Source organism: Passer montanus, unplaced genomic scaffold (assembly GCF_014805655.1).
Source record: "Passer montanus isolate IOZ18808 unplaced genomic scaffold, ASM1480565v1 scaffold47, whole genome shotgun sequence".
In the NCBI taxonomy this organism is placed as follows: domain Eukaryota; kingdom Metazoa; phylum Chordata; class Aves; order Passeriformes; family Passeridae; genus Passer; species Passer montanus.
In genome coordinates, this window is record NW_024369596.1 from 2,654,377 (window position 1) to 2,663,521 (window position 9,145).

Sequence of the window (9,145 nt, forward strand, 5' to 3'; positions counted from 1 at the left end):
GCCTTGAGTGAAGGTACATCCTGTTCTTGAATTGTTTTCTTTTTGTCTTGAATGTACTGAAATAAAAGATGTCCTTGTATAATCATGCTTTTTTTTTTTTTTTTCCCTTCTCTTTCCTTGCCTGTTTAGAGTCAGGAAAGTTGTGAGACAGTTTGAGGCCCAGCTGCTCAGGGAGAAACCCAGAAATTTGACAAGCAAGAGATGCTTTGGCTGTTGAAGCTCTCTGCTGCCTGAGAGTGTCCACACCCTGGTGTTGCTGTTACCTGTAGCTGAATGGAAAACAGGAGTTAAAAAGCAAAGGTCAATTGAAAAAGAAAAAGCCCAAGTACCTGGTGATGAGGGAGGAGAGAACTCAGAACTGGCAGCAGGGTGAGCAGGGATGCAGCTCCACCTTTCCCATAGCTGGTGGTTGGAGCTGCCCAAGGGTGAATCCAGGGTGGTTCCAGCAGATGGTTCTGAGGAGGAATGGGGTTTAATTCATGGGGATGGGCACAGCAGGGGTGTTCTGGTGATTCCAGAAGCTGTTTCTGAGTAGGATACACAGGGAATGGGGTTTAATCCATGGGGATGGGCACAGCAGGGGTGTTCTGGTGATTCCAGCAGATGTTTCTGAGGAGGATGGGCAGGGAATGGAATTTGATCCATGGTGATAGGTACAGTAGGGTTTTTCTGAAGATTCCAGCAGATGTTTCTGAGGATGCACAGAGAATGGAGTGTGGACTGTGGTGATGGGCACAGCAGGGCCATTCTGTTGTTCCCAGCAGGGTGTGAAGGGAAGCTCTGCTCCCAGTGACTGTAAAACAGGCAGCAAGGAGAGGATTTAGAGATTGTTTTTTAGGATGTCGTATGAGATGCTCACAGAGCTCCTTCCTGGCTTTCACATCTGTAAATCCACAGGATGTTCCCCTCTCCCTGGCATAAACTGAGCAGTGAGATAAAGCAAGGCTCCCCCCATGCCATGGGGTTGGAGAGGCAGATCCTCAGCTGAGGCAAGTCAGTAAAACTCCATGCAGCTCTGCCAGGAGCCAGGCTGGGCTTTCAGAGTCCTGACAGCAGCACTAGAGACATCTGAGAGCGCCTGTGTTGTGCTTAAAGGCCAACATGTTTCTACGAGCTGCAGAATATATTCATCAAAAGGAAGCTGCTTTTTAAAATTTATTTACAGATTAGCAGAAGAAAAGGCTCCATGAATCATTTATCAGACCTGATGTTTTTTTCACTGCTTCCCCGCATTGAATAAAGAGAAATCTTGACAGAGCTAGACATTATTCTGCATCTCCAAAGATCTTGCAGTCATCTGCTCAGACAGAGGATGTCAAGGAAAAAAAAAATGATGAGAAACCACCTGGTTTTTATCTCTCCTGTTAGCTTGCTCCACCCACATGGTATTTTATATCTGGGTCTGTATTTTAAGGGGATTTGTTTCATGTCCCTCTTGCCCTCCTCTCTTTTTAAAGTTGTTTTTCTTTTTTTAATATTCAGAGGTTTTGCACTCAGAGCAGGGATGGACCTCAGACGAGGAGGATGAAAGCTGCTGTCATTGAGATGCCTTTTCTAATGTGCTTCTGCCCTGCATTTTCTGCTCCCTGCTAAATCCTTCCAGTCCCACCCTGGAGGGAGCAGGCAGCATTATGCATGTGCTGGGTTTGTGCTCACACACATTTGTGTGCCCAGATGGGTTTACATCTCACACATTCCCTCTCTCCCCAGGTTGGTTTTTTTTTTCTTTTCCTCCCATCTTTGAAGCCATTGTGGGGCTCATTTGCTCAGCCAGCCCCAATGCTAATGCAGTTCAAGATCTGGAGTGGTTTGCCTTGCAAAAGGCACTTTCCCAGTATTGCTGTCTCCTGATAAACCCCGGGTAATTCTAGTAAGATATCTCTGCAAATTCCACCAGGAGCCAAAGATTAGATCAATTAAAATGGAATACTTTGCTTTGTCCCTTCTAACCAGTGTGTTTGAGCCTCCTGCTGCCCTCTGGTTTAGGCTCATGTCTCTCCCTGCCCTGACAGCCAGTTCTCCAGCCCTGGCTCACTCGACAGCAGCCTGGCAGCTTCCTAGCTGAAAGGCCTGGAATCTCTCCTCGTGGGCTAAAACCCGTGTTTGTGTTGTTTTTTCCAGGCAGTTCCATTTTCACCTAATGATAAAAAGCTGTTTTCTCCCCAGAGGGTGCATGGGTGAAGGTATTAACAAGGCCTGGACTAACCTGGGGACATTTCCTGAGCTGAGCCGTGTATATGAAATAAAAAAGGGTTGCTCTGTGAGCACAAAACCTTGGGAAGAGAGATGCTGAGCTATAAATTATAGAACAGACACTAAGCCCTCAGTGGTCCTGAGGCAGGAATCTTTTTAACCATTCCACAGCTACAAAAATCTTCCTGCCTTTCTCCAAGTGCCTCGCCAGGTAAGTGACACAAAATGTGGAGGAAGATCCACAGGGAACAGCATTTTTTGCAGAGATTTGGAGTTCTAGAAGGGGTGTGAATCCCTGTGACCTGGCAGGGAGGTGGGAACTGCAGCTGTGGGCACAGGGAAGATGGGATAGACACAGAAATGTGGGCAACTGGTTTGGATGGTTCTTGGGTGATGGCTCTGAATGGTAAAAAAATAAGAGACCTGTGGGTGAGAACTGTTCAGTGGAGGCTGGCTGGGTCCTAAGGAGGTTTCTAAGCTGCTTTCTAAGTTTCTGTAAGAGCAAATAAGCAAAGATGGACTGGCTTGGGGTGAAGCTGTCACAACTGGGCTGTGAAAAGCCCAGTATGAGTGACCAAAGCCCCTCCAACAGTTTAGTTTCATTTAGCTCTGCAGTTAATTACCTGCAGGATGGGTGTTTCTCTCTTCTGCTTCGCTTGTTCATCCAGTGAAGGTGATGGAATTTCTTGCAGGGACTTTGGCTAGAGGGGGAAAGCAGCAGTGGCCATCAGGAGGAGAATGAGGCACCACTCCAGGGCAAGGGAAACAGCCCCAGTGTGGGCAGAATCAGGCAGAGAGAACTGCAAACCGCCCCCAGAAATGGTAAAAAGTAAGTCTGGGCTCACATGTGACACTTGCAAGTCCGCTGAGGATCCAAGAGTGAGGGAACATCACCTTTGCCTGCAGTGAGGGGCTGAGCACAGCTCAGGGAAGAGCTCAGCGAGCCCAAACAGCTGCAGAACAGAGCATAAAGCACCCACAGTTCCAGAAACCCCATTAGTGTCTGATGGCCACTAACTGATTGAAAAGACAGGGCTGAACTCTCCTGGGCACAAAGTGGCTCTCATGAATTCAGTATAAATAGGCTCCCCTGGAACACGACACCACACTGGGAAAATCAGGACAATGGGCAGGTTTATGCATCCTTCAGGGCAGGCTTTTTTCCCCTCCAAGGGGGGAATCTGCTCTGTTCCAGGTGACTGATGAGTCTGGTCGGTGGCAGGGCTGCAGCATTTCATCCCAGGGATGATTCCAGCTGGGGGGTGAGGATGTGCAGCTGCCCTGGCTGGGGGGGGACGTGTGGCACTGCATCACCAGCACAAAGGTTCACACAGCAGCAGCTCCCTCCCCGAGAGCCCTGGCGGGGCCAGAGCAGCATGAAAATGAAGGCAGCTTAATTAACAAAGGCTTTCTCCTCTGCTGTGTTGAGGTCTGCAGTTATCAGCATCGCTGGCAGTTCTCAAAGACTGAAATGACAGTAGTTGGCTGTAAAAGAGATAACTGTCAGATTAGCTGGGACATATCTCCGCCGAGGTTTTCTATATCATACCTATCTTGAAGCATCTCCATGTATCAAAGGGACTAGTTGGCCATTTGCCTCTCCAAAGTACCCTTTCCACCGTGATAAATAAGGCTCTGTTACAGGGGAAAGGCCTAACATTTCTTGTGCCTTGACTCAAGCTGGTTTGGAGCAGCGTTTTTCGGGCTTTGATCAATGTGCGGGGACAAGTCCTGGATGTTGTTTTCAGTGTTTGATGTATGGAGTTTAGGGTGCAAAGGACAGAAAATGTCTGTTGGGGTGTAAAGGGAGGGAGAGGGGACATTCCTGGCAGGTTCTCCATGGGGTAAGTGGGATTTCCACTGACATTGGGTAGGAAAAGGCAGTTTAGACAAATGTTTTTTCAAACCTCTTCCCCCTTTTTCTGTATCACTAAATCCCAGCTGGTTTTTGTTGGGAGAGACCTTAAAGGACCTTGTTCAATCCCCTTCCCATGGGCAGGGACACTCTGCCTTCCAAGCACCTGTCCCTTTGCTCTTCATCCCCAAACACTTGTCCTCATGTTGGTAAGTCTCAGAAAAAAAAGGTTTCAGCCTGGCTTTTGCCTGAACTGCCAGGGAATGTTCCCCTGGCTTTCCAGCTCTTGCTGAGCTGAGATTTAAAGCAATTTCCTTTCAAAGCCAGAAATGAACACAAATGAGGGGAAAGAACCGGGGGAGGAAAAGAAGAAAGACCTTTTTATTCCCAGACGGGCACTGAGATGTCTGAGCTGCAAGCCTCAAACTGATTGTTCTTCCAGAGTCTACAGCAAAAGCTCCTGAGTGTTCCTGAGCCCAGCCAGGGAGGATGCTCTGATTGCTGCTGGCTGAGCTAAACTGGAGCAAGGAGGTGAGCACACAGCCCCTGGTTTTATTGAACAACTGCTCATCCTGAGCCCTCAGCTGGAATGAAGGCCATGACATGGGAGGGAGCCAGACATGAGCAGAAAGCCACCAAATGTCCTTGCTCTGAGGTCCTGGGAGCCAGACTGTTCTCCTGTGTCAGGAAAGTTTGTCTGCTGGCCATTTCTAATGGCCCTGGCACAGTGTGACTGGGTCAAATGGATGATATTTCTGTTTGGAGCTAGGCCTTGAGTGGAAAACTGGAGTTTTGTCAGGGAATGGCTTTGAGGAGGAAGTCTGCTGTTTTAGAAGATGTAGTTTTTTACTCTGACCGACCTATTCCATTCTAATTCCTCCATTAAGCACTGTATTTCAAGGGGACATCACTATTTTGGAGTGAAACCCACTGCTTTTAGGTTTGTTTTGGACAAGATCACGTCCACAGGGAAGTGTCAGAAAACAGCAACAAGGATGGCAACGCTGGGTGGCAAAAATGCCACCAAGCCATAGCAGGGACAAGAGGAGCTGCTGTCACAGCAGCCCGTGCTCTGTGCTTGGCTCAGGGCTATTTCTGGGTTATTTTCTGCTGTGCCCCAGCAGCGAGGACAGAAGCAGAACTATCTCTCCACCAGTTTGCTGATCCATGACAGACTGGGCTGAGTGTGCATCCCTTTCCTGCTTGGACTTTCTTGCCAGTGAGATAAGGATGAAGCCTTGGCAGGCAGAGGAAGGGTGGGGCAGGGCTGGAGGCCACAAACTTTCACTCTTGATGCACCAGCAGGGCTTGTTGGGGCTTTGGAAATGTTGCTCTGTAAAATGGGGGTGACCTGAGTATTTCCCAGTCTTGCCCTGTTTGCTAAATACCCTGTCAGAGAATAGAAATGGAGGGAAATCTTTGGATTCGTGTGTAGGACTGGCAAGGTTTAATCTGTTCCTGTTTGCAGAGGGCTCTAAGAGCGGGTGGAGATTTGCCAAGTGTTTGCCAACATTAATGGTTAATTATTATGAATTCTGGCAGCCCACAGACGCAGCCAGCATCGTTCTCCAAGTGGGATCCAGACCTGCAATGGAGTTGTTACACAGAAGATGGGAAGGGACAGCTTCTAGCTCTGTTCTGTCCTGTTCTCCCAGCCAAAGCCCCATTCCAAAATCAGGCAGCAGTGGCACCTCTCTGTCTCATCAGAGCTACAAATCCAGGACATTTGGCAGAGGGAGGCTCGGCCTTTTCCATGTCTGGGCTCATTTGTGTCTGCTGGAGCCCTTTTTGCCTGAGTGAACAGGATGGAAATTGTGATCTGAGATGAGCTGTGTCTGGAACTGGTGGGTGCCACAGCAGGGACAGATCCAGAGCTGGCTGGAGAAGGGCTCTGAGCATGGTCTGTGCCCAGGCTGGGGCAGTGAGTGCCTGGCTGTGCCACGGCACTTCCAAATGTGTGGATGCCACGCTGAGGGACCACAGGAGAGGACAGAGCTGGCAGATCTGAGTTTGGGGGTCTCCCAAGCACAGCAGGGCAGCTGCATCCTGCCCTGAGCACCCAGAAGGGTCCCCACAGTGCTGGAGAGGGTGACAGCAGCCAGCTGGCCCCGAAGGGGGGAGATTTGATTTGCCAGACTTCATTTGCAGCAGTGCCATTGCAGCAGTACCTGAGAAAGCTGCCTTTATCTAATTGTAGCCATCCAGAAAATGAAATCAACTGCATAAAGAGCTCAAGGTCCATTTGATCCTCTGAGCATGCCTAGCAATTGCCAAATTATGAAAATGCAATAGATCTTGGGGCTCCGCCGGCGCTGATTTATTTCTGATTTATTTCTGATTTCTCCGTTTGAACGCGCAGCCTCAATTTCCAAAGCTGAAAGCTGCATTGTCCCCATCTTTGGGCCACTGATAATATTTGAGAGTTATGGCCACGGAGAAATGTTTGCTCTAAAAGGTAACTTCAAGGTGCATTAGTCTCGGATAATTGACGGAGGCTGAGGAAGTGATTTGGGGAGCGTTTGTGCGGAACAAAGATCCCAGTGAGCACTTACCTTAAATTAATGGTGGAGCGAGGAGCAGCTTGCACCTGATCAGCTGCCACTGCTGCTAAATGAAGTCAGGCTCTAAAGTTATTAGCAAAATATCTCTGAAACAGCCCTGCTGTGGATTTATGGGTTTGCTTCAGTCTTTAGGGTCCAAATCTGCATTGTGCTCAGCATTCCCTGGTTTGGGTGAGAGCAGGGAATGCTCAGCATCCCTCAGGATTGGAGCTCAGGTCAGGCTAGCAGGGCTCACACCTTTAACTCCCTTCTTAATCCCCACATGGAATGAAAGGTCTTCTCTCCACACTTAGTAAATCTCCAATTTTATTTCTCATTATTAAATCATGGAATTGGCCATAAATGTTTAAATTAAGTGAAAGGAAGAGAGATTTGTGAGAAAATTGAAGCCTCTTTGAGGAATTGAAGAATAATCTCCAAGGATGAAGAAAGTTGCATTTGCTAGACCCGAAAGTGAAAGGATCAAAAAGCTACAGAAAAGAAATAGAAAATTGCATGGTTTAAATCCTCTCCCCCGCCCTCCCCTAAAACCTCTGCTGTTTTTAATATAGGGAGAAGTATTCTGATAAGCAGCACAGTCTAAAAGATGCTCTCTGCTCTGCTGCTGCCATTATCTCTGTGTGTGACCCAGGGAAACTCTGTGACCTCGGTGTCCCCGTGCCCCTGAGTGTGACAGTGACACTCCTGCTCTGTGTGCAGCGAGACCTTTAGAACATTATTAGTGTGAGCTGGGAATTAATTGGGTTTAGATGCCTCGCTCTAACTGGAATAAAGCCTGCTTTTTTCCTTTTTTTTTTTTTTTTTTTTTCATTAGCACAGTGTGTAATTAACTCTTTGATTTTTCACAGACTGGGTTTGATTCCACATCTCAGGTAATTTTTCAGGAATACATGAGAGAGTTTTTTTGCTCTTCAGACCAAATGGCAGAGAAATTAGGGGAGTTTGTGGCTTTTATTCTGGATGTGATTCCCTTCTGGCCTCTGTTTGTGCAACTCAGACCCTGGTAAGTGCCCCAGTGACATTTGTGGTGACATTAATTTGTGGTGCATTAGAGGGAAGCCATGGGATGGGATTATTTTCAGATATTGAGCATGTTTTGCTTGCTGAGTTTAATCAGGTCCAGCTCTAAAAATATGAAAATAACTGGGATTTGGTGGCCCTGTCACCTCACACGTGTCAGTGGGGTGAGTGTGGGTGTGAGGCATCACTGCTGGTATCCCCTGCACAGCCAGGCAGGAGGAGGATGAGCTGATCCCAGTTCTCCCAGTTCCCATGGCCTGTTTAACCCCGAGGAAGCAGCTGTGGGAAAGAGGGGAGCCTGCCAGGGAGGGGCCAGGGTTGGTAGAAGCTTGGGCAAGAGGATACCTGTGTGCCAGGGAGGAGGAGATGGAGACCCACAAAACCTGAACAATGAGACGGCAGCGTGATCAGCACTCAGGATCTGGGTTAGCTTGGGCTGAATTCAAACTGCTCCCTGGAGGGGGAAGATTATATTGTGTTAACAATTCCCTGACCTGCCCAGGCTCCGTGGAAATGGGCTCTGAAGTCAGCCAGGGCTCCAGCAGCCACTTTCTCACACTTGCAGCACTGACCCAGCGGAGGTTAACGCAGACATCTGCTCTATCCAGCCCATCTGTAATTATAGAAAGCAGCCCCTGAAATGTGTTTCCAATCAAACTGTGGTGCCAGTTACCAGCTAAAATATGCTCTGTCTGCCTTCTAGCAACTGAATAGCCCAGGTGAGTTGTGCAAAAAGAAACCACGAGGATTGTTAGGGGAAGAGTGTGGCCTCTGGATGCAATGGAATTCTTTATCTCCCTGAAACAGATCCGAGAGGCAGAGGGGGAAGGAAAACTGAGTGCAGACAAAGCTCTGCCCAGAATGTATTGAAAGGACCAAATGAGCCCTTCAGAGCAGGGAGGGAAGGGTTTTTAGGGAGTGCTAGCAAGGAAATGTTCAGCTGTGCTGGCCTGCCCAGAGCAGAATGAACCCAGTGTTGTGTCAACAGGGTAAAAAGCAAGGACACCCAAGTGGTTTTCTGTCTGTGAAAGGACAAACAGGCCCAGGAAATGTATTTCAGCTTGGGGCTGCTGCTGAGAGCAGCCCAGGAGGAGAGGAGGGAGGAGAGTGGGGCTGGCAGGGGGGCACAGGGCAGAGCTGCTGCTGGAGAGGGTCAGTGTGACGTGCCTGGGACACCTGGGGAGCCCTGAGCCCTTCACAGGGGTACATTCACCACGGGATGTGGCAGTGATGTGTCTGCATGACCCTGGCATCAGGCAAGGTTTTCTCCAAGGTTTTTTCCTGAAGAAAGTGCTCTGTGCTTTGTTTAAAGAGCCCGAGGAGAAGCAGGGCACGGCAGGCAGTGCAGCTGTGTTTTCCTGCTGGTAATAGGTTTGGGCACCTCTGATTAGCTCATTAGATTCTATGACTAAGCCTATTTAGCTTTTAAGCTTGGCGCTGGGCTTGATGTGCTGATGGCTGCAGCTCTGCAATGGCCTCACTTTCCTTCTTGGCAGGGAGAGATATAGTTTATATA